Genomic DNA, 12,778 nt, shown 5'->3' on the forward strand with positions numbered 1-12,778 from the left:
TTGAAGAATCTCAAATCTCAAATATATTTTGATTTGTTTAACACTTTTTTGGTTACTACATGATTCTATACAGTGGGGAGAACAAGTATTTGATACACTGCCAATTTTGCAGGTTTTCCTACTTACAAAGCATGTAGAGGTCTGTACATTTTATCATAGGTACACTTCAACTGTGAGAGACAGAATCTAAAACAAAAATCCATATGTATTTGATACATCAGAAAAGCAGAACTTAATATTTGGTACAGAAACCTTTGTTTGCAATTACAGAGATCATACGTTTCCTGTAGGTCTTGACCAGGTTTGCACACACTGCAGCAGGGATTTTGGCCCACTCCTCCATACAGACCTTCTCCAGATCCTTCAGGTTTCGGGGCTGTCGCTGGGCAATACGGACTTTCAGCTCCCTCCAAAGATTTTCTATTGGGTTCAGGTCTGGAGACTGGCTAGGCCACTCCAGGACCTTGAGATGCTTCTTACGGAGCCACTCCTTAGTTGCCCTGGCTGTGTGTTTCGGGTCATTGTCATGCTGGAAGACCCAGCCACGACCCATCTTCAATGCTCTTACTGAGAGAAGGAGGTTGTTGGCCAAGATCTCGCGATACATGGCCCCATCCATCCTCCCCTCAATACGGTGCAGTCGTCCTGTCCCCTTTGCAGAAAAGTATCCCCAAAGAATGATGTTTCCACCTCCATGCTTCACGGTTGGGATGGTGTTCTTGGGGTTGTACTCATCCTTCTTCTTCCTCCAAACACGGTGAGTGGAGTTTAGACCAAAAAGCTCTATTTTTGTCTCATCAGACCACATGACCTTCTCCCATTCCTCCTCTGGATCATACAGATAGTCATTGGCAAACTTCAGACGGGCCTGGACATGCGATGTCTTGAGCAGGGGGACCTTGCGTGCGCTGCAGGATTTTAATCCATGACGGGGTAATGTGTTACTAATGGTGTTCTTTGAGACTGTGGTCCCAGCTCTCATCAGGTCATTGACCAGGTCCTGCCGTGTAGTTCTGGGCTGATCCCTCACCTTCCTCATGATCATTGATGCCCCACGAGGTGAGATCTTGCATGGAGCCCCAGACCGAGGGTGATTGACCGTCATCTTGAACTTCTTCAATTTTCTAATAATTGCGGCAACAGTTGTTGCCTTCTCACCAAGCTGCTTGTCTATTGTCCTATAGACCATCCCAGCCTTGTGCAGGTGTATAATTTTATCCTTGATGTCCTTACACAGCTCTCTGGTCTTGGCCATGGTGGAGAGGTTGGAGTCTGTTTGATTGAGTGTGTGGACAGGTGTCTTTTATACAGGTAACGAGTTCAAACAGGTGCAGTTAATACAGGTAATGAGTGGAGAACAGGAGGGCTTCTTAAAGAAAAACTAACAGGTCTGTGAGAGCCGGAATTCTTACTGGTTGGTAGGTGATCAAATACTTATGTCATGCAATAAAATGCAAATTAATTACTTAAAAATCATACAATGTGATTTTCTGGATTTTTGTTTTAGATTCCATCTCTCACAGTTAAAGTGTACCTATGATAAAAAATTACAGACCTCTACATGCTTTGTAAGTAGGAAAACCTGCAAAATGGCAGTGTATCAAATTCTTGTTCTCCCCACTGTATGTGTTCTTTCATAGTCTCGATGTCTTCACTATTATTCTACAATGTAAAAAAAAAAAAAAGTAAAGAAAAACCCTTGAATGAGTAGGTGTGTCCACACTTTTGACTGGTAGTGTAACTGTTTTTGACCTGAGATCCCTGATCCCGAATTGGTGAGGAACACTGGATGCTTCTCATTGGGAATGTGAACAGATGTATTCTCTGTGGCTAGAAGCGGTTTTAGTTTGATTTGGAGAGGGGGGCTGAGAGCAGCCATTGGCAACTGATACAAACACACTGTCATGAAAGAATGCAGGTGGCAGTGGCGCAACTTTCACTGGGGACGGGGGGACATGACCCCGTCCCACATCCTAAAATTGCATTTTTGCCCCCCCCCCCCCCCAGTTTTATCATTGCGCTGTGATTCTAAAAGCGGCACTGGTGCTCTTTAGGACCATGCGAACACCTCAGAGAGGTCGGTTAGGCTGTTTCAGCTGGGTGGATTTAAGGCTGGATTTAGGACCAGATTTAGGACCAGATTTAGGACCGTGTAGATTTCCGCCTAAATAGACATACCCAAAAGTAACTGTTATTGATGTGTAATTACATGATTCTGACATGCATAAACTTGGAATATTTGGAAAGAAGACATCAGGGAGATTATGAGGAAATGATCAGAAGATAGATAGGAGTTACATAGTTCAGAATACACATGATTATAATGAATACTCAGACAGAGTGGTAAGATCCAATCGCAGAATAGCGATGCTTTATTAGAGTACAGACAAGGGAATAGCGCAATCGTGGTCGGGCGGGCTGTGGTCAAAACCGGGCCAGGCATAGACAGGCAGAGGTACCAATGGAGCGGGCTTAGTCGTAGTCGAGGGCACAGGCACAGGATCAGAGGACGGTAATCACTGAGGTAGACAAGCAGAGGATTAAGCAATACGGGGAGTCAAGCAACAAGGCACAGGTCGGATACACGGGTAATCAAAACAACAAACTCTCTCTCTCTCTCGGAACAAAACGCTTAGCAAGTCACAAAGGAACAATACCTCGCGCCGACTGAGCTTCTGAGCACACCTTAAATCCTACACTAATTACTGACAGGTGTGCTCAGAACTCAGGTGAACCAGATCGAGTCTGATGACTCCCCCTCTCTGTAGATCGGGGAAGTGTCAGACTCTGTCTAGACCCTGCCAACCCCCGATCCCTTACAGTATCCCCCTCCCCAGGGCCGGCTCCTGACGGCCTTCTACCTCTACCGGGTGGTCTTCCTCTGGGTCGGGGTCCTGGGTGATCTGGGTGCTCAGCGTGGAAAGTGGCCTTGAGAGCGGGATCCAGTATGTCCTTAGCCGGAACCCAGGACCGTTCCTCAGGTCCATATCCCTCCCAGTCCACGAGATATTCGATGCCCCCTTGTCTCCGTCTTGACTCCAGTATCTCGTGGACTGTATAGATGGTGTCCTGTTCATCCTCCAAAGGTGGTGTAGTAGGTTGTTGAGCGATTGGTGGATATATCGGGCTATAATGGACAGGTTTCAACAGGGAGACGTGGAACGTAGGGTTTATCCTGTAGTGTCGAGGGAGTAACAGACGGTAGGTGACAGGGTTAATACGTCTCTGAACTTTGAAAGGACCAATGTACCTGGGCTGGAGCTTCTTGCAGCTCCGTCGGAACCGCAGGTCTCGGGTAGACAGCCACACTCGTTGCCCGGGTTGATAAGTGGGAGTAGGTCTCCGGCGTCGGTCGGCGTAGGTCTTTTGCTGTTGTGAGGCTTGACTGAGATGTTGATGGGCCGTCTCCCAGACCTGCGCACTCCGACGGAACCACTCGTCCACCGCCGGTACCATCCCTGATGCGGTATCCCATGGGAACAGGGGGGGTTGATACCCTAGAACACACTGGAAGGGCGTTAAGCGTAGGGAGGTGTGAATGAGTGAGTTCTGTGCATACTCTACCCAAGGAAGGAATCGACTCCACTCTTGCGGCTGCCGCGAACATTGTTGCCGTAGATATTTCCCAATTTCCTGGTTGAGCCGTTCTGTCTGCCCATTGGCCTGGGGATGATATCCGGAGGTTAGGCTAACCGAGATGCCCAAGCGTTCGCAGAAGGCCTTCCAGACCCGGGATACAAACTGGGGTCCCCGGTCGGAAACAATATCCTCCGGGACACCAAACTGCCGGAACACCTGGGTAAACATAGTCTCAGCCATCTGAGTGGCGTTAGGCAAACGGGTCATGGGTACTAACCGGCACATCTTGGAGAAACGATCAATGACCACGAGAATTACAGTATGGCCCTCTGATTCTGGTAGGTCGGTAACAAAGTCCATAGCAATGTGCGACCATGGTCGTTGAGGAGTTGGCAATGGCATCAGCTTACTCTCCAGTAGTGCACGAGGTACCTTGGACTGAGCACATACCGGACAGGATAAGACATAGTCTCTGACATCATCTGTGAGGGAATCCCACCAGTATTTTCGGCTGATGAGTCGTGTAGTTCGAGTGATTCCGGGATGACCAGATCCCAGCGACGTGTGGCACCATTCCATCAGTTGAGGTCGAAGAGGAGCTGGCACAAACACCTTAGACCACGGGGTTTCTGGAGGGGCTGGTTCCGCTTGTAAGCTCTCCTGAATCGCGTCATCAATAGCCCACCTCACCGGACCGGCACGGTAACTCATGGGGAGAATAGGTTCTGGCTCCACGGGTCTTTCCGTGCGCTCGAACCGTCGGGAAAGCGCGTCCGCCTTACCATTCTTGGACCCGGGGATATAAGAGACAGTGAATCGAAAACGGTTGAAGAATAAAGACCACCTTGCCTGTTGGGAGTTCAGTCATTTGGCACTGTGAAGATACTCCAGGTTGCGGTGGTCCGTGAGCACTTGGAACGGATGCTCTGCTCCCTCCAACCAATGTCTCCACTCCTCCAGTGCTAACTTCACCGCCAGTAATTCCCGATTACCCACGTCATAGTTCTGCTCGGCAGAATTCAGTTTCCTAGAAAAGAAAGCACAGGGTCGTGATTTAGGCGGCTCACCTTGGCGTTGGGATAACACGGCTCCAACTCCAATCTCCGAAGCGTCCACTTCCACGATAAACGGTAAGGTAGGGTCCGGCTGACATAGAATAGGAGCGGTGGTAAAGCGTTGTTTCAACGTCTCAAACGCACGCACTGCCCCCTCCGTCCAGTTCAGACCGCGACCCTTGTGACTGGTCATCGCCGACAGAGGCGCTGCGGTTGTGCTGAAATTACGCACGAACCGTCTATAGTAATTGGCAAACCCCAAGAACCTCTGGAGCTCCTTCACCGTCTTGGGTTGAGGCCAGTCTTGTACCGCTTGCACCTTGGCTTCATCCAGTTTAACCCCGTCGGGAGTGAGTATGGCCCCAAGGAAGGAAATCGTAGTGACATGGAATTCACTCTTTTCTGCCTTCACGAACAAAGAATGTTGTAGGAGCCGATCCAGAACCTGTCGTACATGGGACACATGTTCACTCAGAGAGTTAGAATAAATTAGGATGTCATCAATGTACACTATAATAAATCAATCAATCATGTCCCTGAAAATGTCATTCATGAACGCCTGGAATACTGAGGGCGCGTTGGTAAGTCCATAGGGCATGACACAATATTCGTAGTGTCCTCGATGTGTGATGAAGGCGGTCTTCCATTCATCCCCCTCTCTAATACGCACCAGATTGTACGCACTCCTGAGGTCCAGTTTACTGTACATGGAGGCCTGTCCCACCTGTTCAAGGGCTGCTGGAATCAAAGGAAGAGGGTAACGATTTTTGATGGTAATATCGTTCAACCCTCGATAGTCTATACAAGGACGCAGTCCGCCATCCTTTTTCTTCACAAAGAAAAAACTGGATGCGGCGGGAGACGTCGATGGGCGAATAGCCCCTTGCTGTAGCGCCTCATCAATATACTGGCTCATCGCTTCTCGTTCCGGCTGTGACAACGGGTAGATTCTTCCACGAGGGGGTGTAGCTCCGGATAGCAGATCAATCCCGCAGTCCCAGGCCCGATGAGGTGGTAATTCGGTAGCCCTCTCCTTGGAGAACACCTGCGCGTAATCCTGGTATTCTGCAGGGACCACCGTAGACACCGCACCCTGTGCATCCTCCACAGTCGACATTTTGCACGGTAAATTGAGGCACTCTGCCCTACATACCTCACTCCAAGCTGTGATATCGCCAGATTTCCAGGAGATGACCGGATCATGGAGGACGAGCCAGGGGTGGCCGAGAACTAGTGGCTCCCGTGGAGCGGAGATGACAAAAAAAAAGATGTTCTCCTGGTGTATGGAGCCCACTTGTAACTTGATTACCTCTGTCCGGTGCGTAATGAACCCAGTGCCCATGGGCTCACCGTCGAGCGCGTTGACTCGCAGGGGAGGTTGAATGGGAATAAGTTGAACTCCCAACTCCTCAGCAAGACCCATATCCAGAAAGCTGGCAGCCGCTCCGGAATCAATAAGTCCTTCCAACCTGCGCACTTTCTCTCTGACAGATAAGGTAACTGGCACGTACATTTGTTTCGATGTAATGTTCAAAACTTGATTCTCACTCACCGGTTTGGCAGTTCCGAGGCGATATCCTGGTGTACGGTTAGGTCGTACCGGACATTGACGCACGAAATGACCCGACTGACCACAATACAGGCATAGTCCGTCTTGCCGACGTTGTTGTCTCACCGAACCTTGTAGAGGTGACCGTCCCAGTTGCATAGGTTCCTCCTCCGATTCTCTCCTCTGCTCTGTCGATTGCATAGGACCAGTGATCGAGGACTCCCGGACTGTGGATGCCTTGTGTTGCACTATAAGATTATCAATAGAAATGGCTATTTTGATAAACTCATGTAGCGCAGTGATATCTCCTCGACAAGCCAACTCAGTCTGTACGTCTTTGCGCAGCCCTCTTCTGAAAACTGTGAGCAAAGCAGTCTCGCTCCATCCGCTACCGGCTGCGATAGTACGGAACTCTAAAGCGTAGTCGGCTACTGTGCGACGGCCCTGCTGAAGTTCGCATAGCTGGTCTCCCACACTACGCCCAGATACTGGGTGGTCGAACACCTCTTGAAACAGTCTCTTGAACTGAACTTCCGCATTCAACTCGGGGACCTCAGCTGCCCAAAGCGCAGTAGCCCAATCCAGTGCTCTTCCCGTTAGCAGAGAAATCATGAAATACACCCTGCTACGGTCATCGGAAAACATAGTATGATTATACGACATATACAGGGACGTCTGGAGTAGAAACCCCTGACATTTGCCAGGTTCCCCGTCGTACCTTGTAGGTAGAGAAATCGGAGGTGCATGACGAGGACTGACCGTGCTCGGGGTGGTGCCTTCAGCCGCACCAGCGTTGAGTAACTGTAGGAGTTCATCCATCCGTTTCTCCTGTATCTCCCATCGCCTCTGTAATTCCGCTGGATCCATGGTAATGGCGAGGTATTCTATAATGAATACTCAGACAGAGTGGTAAGATCCAATCGCAGAATAGCGATGCTTTATTAGAGTACAGACAAGGGAATAGCGCAATCGTGGTCGGGCGGGCTGTGGTCAAAACCGGGCCAGGCATAGACAGGCAGAGGTACCAATGGAGCGGGCTTAGTCGTAGTCGAGGGCACAGGCACAGGATCAGAGGACGGTAATCACTGAGGTAGACAAGCAGAGGATTAAGCAATACGGGGAGTCAAGCAACAAGGCACAGGTCGGATACACGGGTAATCAAAACAACAAACTCTCTCTCTCTCTCTCTCTCTCTCTCTCTCTCTCTCTCTCTCTCTCTCTCTCTCTCTCTCTCTCTCTCTCTCTCTCTCTCTCTCTCTCTCTCTCTCTCTCTCTCTCTCTCTCTCTCTCTTCTCTCTCTCTCTCTCTCTCTCTCTCTCTCTCTCTCTCTCTCTCTCTCTCTCTCTCTCTCTCTCTCTCTCTCTCTCTCTCTCTCTCTCTCTCTCTCTCTCTCTTCTCCTCTCTCTCTCTCTCTCTCTCTCTCTTCTCTCTCTCTCTCTCTCTCTCTCTCTCTCTCTCTTCTCTCTCTCTCTCTCTCTCTCTCTCTCTCTCTCTCTCTCTCGGAACAATACCTCGCACCGACTGAGCTTCTGAGCACACCTTAAATCCTACACTAATTACTGACAGGTGTGCTCAGAACTCAGGTGAACCAGATCGAGTCTGATGACTCCCCCTCTCTGTAGATCGGGGAAGTGTCAGACTCTGTCTAGACCCTGCCAACCCCCGATCCCTTACAATGATCAAGCACACACAAAATAACAGTTTATTTTGTTTTGAAAGTCATCTTTCATTGACAAGCTATAAGTGAATTATTGATGACTAGAGCTGGAAACACATCAGATGACTTCCACAACATGTGAACAATATCAGAAAAAGAAATGGGATTGATAGACCTAACAACTAGAAATGGGCAGATGTTTTAGTAAGTGGTGTCAGATGTGGTCACGAGATGTTTCCAAGTGTCCCTAAACCTCTCCAAAGTGGCATATGTCTGCAAATGAGATAATTCCAGTTCTATTACATATTTGCAATCCCTAAATGTTATTTGTTCAGTATAAAAACTAAATTTCTACAACACCAACCTCTCTCAAACATTGTGGTGGTGTCGGGGGACATACAGGGGATATGGATGCCTATAGTGCGTAAGCAGGCAACATAATATTTTTGATGCACACTCGGTGGACATTCGATGTTGCCATTAAGTGATACATAACCAGATAACATTGGCAATAGGCTAGATTTGTTCCAACCAACCTAAGGATGTATTTGTTACCCCCCATGTAGCTATAGCTTAACACAGACCAAATCGAAGCTTACCTTGTAAGATGTTTGGAGAAAAAAAATGTACGCACTCACTAACTGTAAGTTGCTCTGGATAAGAGCGTCTGCTAAATGACTAAAATGTAAATATAATGTTTGCTGTTTGGTGAAAACGCTGTGTAAAATAAACATTTTGACTCTGGGCTGGTGATCAATAACGGTAGGTCACAGGCAGACAAATAAGATATCCTCATGATCTGTGGAGTCCCGGCTTTCGGTGTGTATCAACGCATTCCGTGTTTATTTCGTTTATGCTTCACAACGCTATCCAGAATGTAGGTAGCAGCCATCTTGAAATGAGGTCATCGGCTCAGCCTCCCCTTATAAATTAGTATGCCCATATATGGTAGTAAGTCATACCAAAGATTTGAAGGCACCGATCAATAGCCAAGATACTCAGCTTTTAGCAGACACCCTGCTTTTGCAGATAGGGGCTACAGGTCTCATACCAGACTGAATTGAATAAAAAAAATCTGATAGGTTCCCCAAATATGGGGACTTTACATTTAAAAAGTTTTAAAGGATAAGAAGTCAATAATCTCTGACAAAATAAGCCAGGAAGTCCCAATCATAATAGTACAAAAACACAACCATTAAGCATTTACAACTATTACTTCCCATTCCAAAAAACATTTCACGTTTAGCACACAAAGTAACCGGTCACCTAAAGTTTAAAGTGGCACTGACAGTGTTTTAACTACTTTGCAGATATGAAACAAAAAGACAATCATAATATCAGTCAAAAATATCAAATTCCCAGTTTATACTACAAAACCAACTTTATAAGAGGTTTTAAAAACAGGTTCTACTTGATTCAATGTTCTATGATGTACACTAAGGCATTGTACACTAAGGCATTGTTTGATTTGATTTGATTTGTTGGCAGAATGGATGGATGCAGTTCAATGCATGATTAATATAATTCACCAATACATTTCTTGGTAGTCCAAAAAATATTGCTATCAGGTTGTAAATCACAGCTGGCCTGGTACATTGTTTGCTGCCTCCATTCGGGATGCACTGTTCCAGTTTCAATGACTCAATATTCTGAACAAAAACAGACGAATGTCAATACAATCAAACTAGCAAGGGCAATGATCACGTCAGTCATAACGTGGCTAATAGGCTAGCAAACGTAGCTTCTTGTTGAAAGTTATTCTTGAAAAGGGAGAAGCTAACAAATCAACAACAACATCCTCTTTGATAACACCTGCTGCAGCCGCTGCAAACTAGCCGACAATAAAAGCTAGCTAGCTAGACCGTGGGAAAACTACTGCTCACTATTGCGCAGTGACCTGTTGGCCTTCAAGAAGGCAGCAGTTTCCATACGTTTTTGTAAAAATGGTCCCATCCATTAAGGTCCCACCCATATGATTGGTTAATTCCACTGTCACTCTAAAATGTTGCCCTAATACAGTTGAATGACAGATGCCTTTATCTAGCTTCTGATGGTCTAGCCAATGACTTAGCTAGCTAGATTTATCTCCCCAGAGACCAGCAAAGACAACAAAAACGGACAACATTAAATCAGAACATCATTGAAAATAATAATATAATTATCATTATTATATTATTATAATCATTATTTAATAAATCCTTAGCCCTTCTCTGAAGGCGTAGAAGGCCCATTGTTCCCCACTGTGTTTGGGTTAGTAATCATTTGTAGAGTGGCTCCATTTTCCCTCAGCATGCATTTTTTCACTGTTTTGAATGGCTAAAGAATCTATATGTTGTTCTGAAACATTTTGAACTCTTATTATGGTGGTGATTTTACCAAATTACAATCATGGTCTTGAATTGGACTCATATTTCTCTGGTCTCGGTCTTGATTCGGTCTCGATTTGCTCTGGTCTTAGTCTTGAATCGGTCTCGAACACAACACTGCAGCATGTCTACAGACTCTCCCTTCTCCCTGTTTTTGTTTGCTTGGAAATGTTGATACTGGAGAATGTTATCAGAAGAAACTGTAACCAAGAATGTATAGTGGCTAAGAAATGCATTACCATTAACTGGAAGGTTGGTTATCCTCCCACAATGTCACAATGGATGGCAGAAATGTCAAGTTATGTATCACTAGATTTTATTTTGTTACACGATTAAGTGTATACTGTTCAACCTTCTAAGTTCTGGGTGGCATATATGGAATACTGTATGACAAAAGGGGTCTGTATTGAAAACAGATTTTTTTAGTCCAGCAGTCGGAAATATATATATATATTTTCAAGGCACACGAGACCTGTCTGATTTGGGTCTGTCTCAGTGGACTAATCCATTGAGGAGGCCGTAGGGATGACACTTTACAAGAACATGGGATTGTGGCTAAAATGCACAAGGCACGTCTTTCTCCAGAATGCATTCTCTCCCACTATTTTGTGGGTATTCATTGTTTCATAACTTTATTGTGTGCATTGTTTGCTGTGTCTATCAATTCCCCATTACATATAGAGTATCACCAGTAGTAGCCTACATTTACTGTTAATTCCCATAATTTCTAATCTGCAATGTTTGTTTGGTTACGGTAATATCTGCTAATGCATTCAATATATTTTTATCATTACAGTTATTTACCATTGTCATTGTCGGAGTGGACATGTGTTTTGCAGAACTCACAACCTATGCTACACTTGTGGAAAAACACATTTTGTTTATTACATTCCATTTATGAGTTTTGTCAATTCATTGATCGTCTTTTGTTTGAAACGCTCCTATCAATGTTGAGTAAGAACGCGCACCTGATTACGCATATAGAAGTAGGACTAGTTTACCTGGCCTGCGTGCAAATGTAGGCCTATAAATTTGCCCATTTGGGGATGTCTGATAGTATTTCTGATTGTCTTAACTCACCACAACTAATGAGCTGTGGAGCTTCTCAAAGTAATTTTTCTTCACCTCAAACAGCACGTAAACAAAGTCTGTTTTTAGAATCAATTGAGAAGGACAATAGTTCCTCAAAGTATTTGAACAATATTTCCAGCTCTCTCTCTTTCGATAACCACTCGGCATGAAAGGGAAAAATGTAATGCTCTGATCCAGTGGAAGCATCATAAAATACCTATTACTTCTTATCCCTTGCAAAAATAGCCTATAGCTGTGTCTGTCCCGAGCTCACTGGCACTGGAATCTCTGAGGGCCCAGAATATTTTATACAATGTTTCAAGTTTGCTAGCATGAGTTTCCGGTGACCCAGTTGATAGTTGATACAATGTTTGAAGTTAATTGCAGACAGGCCATGAGTAACTGATGTGATTTATAGGATATTTATTTTTAAAATGATATTTTCTACCTGCAGGCTGCAATGTTTTTGTGTTGGCTTTATGTAGGCAATTTTTACATCGTTGGCAATGGCAATAAAAGTTACTTTTAGATTTGTAAAATGTTCATTTAGATTTAGATAGAATGTAGATTAACCACAGACAATGATTTTGAGATACAAATAATAATAATAATAATATGCCATTTAGCAGACGCTTTTATCCAAAGCGACTTACAGTCATGCGTGCATACATTTTTGTGTATGGGTGGTCCCGGGGATCGAACCCACTACCTTGGCGTTACAAGCGCCGTGCTCTACCAGCTGAGCTACAAAGACTATTATAAATTAAATGAAACTGTTCCACGAAAATGTGCATATGAAAATCATAACTGGCACGCAGATTGGTATAAATGGTAAGATAAACTGGCACTCCAAATGGAAAAGGTTGCCGACCGCTGGTGTAGCCTATTACCGGCAACTTCAGCATAATGGCAGAATCTGCAAAGGCCAGCAGCAGCAGGAGGAGGGCCGGGAAAAAGTTTTTTTTCTTCTGGTTATCTTGATCTCTGGATCCATCGAGTCATTTGTGTGACATAATTATTAATCAAACAGCATGCTAAAAACATCAGACAAATTTAGTACATATAACCTAGTTGATTTTATTAAAACACATAGGGTGTGTCTATATTTGGAAAAATACACATCGAAAGAAAATAATACTCTTGGTCGACCAATAATTTTTTAATTCGGAGACAGCCTAGTACTTATGCAGGAAATGAGCTTTAGATGCCCAAAAAAATTCTGAGGGAGGACCCCAGACCCACCGCCAGGTTATGTCCCCCCTACATCTAAAACCAAAGTTGCGCCCCTGGCAGTTGGTGCCACACACCTGGGCTTCGATAGTTATCTTTGTAAGAGTGTATGTGTGTGTGTGTGTGTGTGTGTGTGTGTGTGTGTGTGTGTGTGTGTGTGTGTGTGTGTGTGTGTGTGTGTGTGTGTGACTTCGACCACCACCGCACATCAACATCTCAGATGAAGATCAGAACCTCGGCAGAGATGAGCGTGACAGAGATTCTTATGTGT

Source organism: Coregonus lavaretus (assembly GCF_964263955.1).
Source record: "Coregonus lavaretus genome assembly, chromosome: 2".
Lineage (NCBI taxonomy): Eukaryota > Metazoa > Chordata > Actinopteri > Salmoniformes > Salmonidae > Coregonus > Coregonus lavaretus.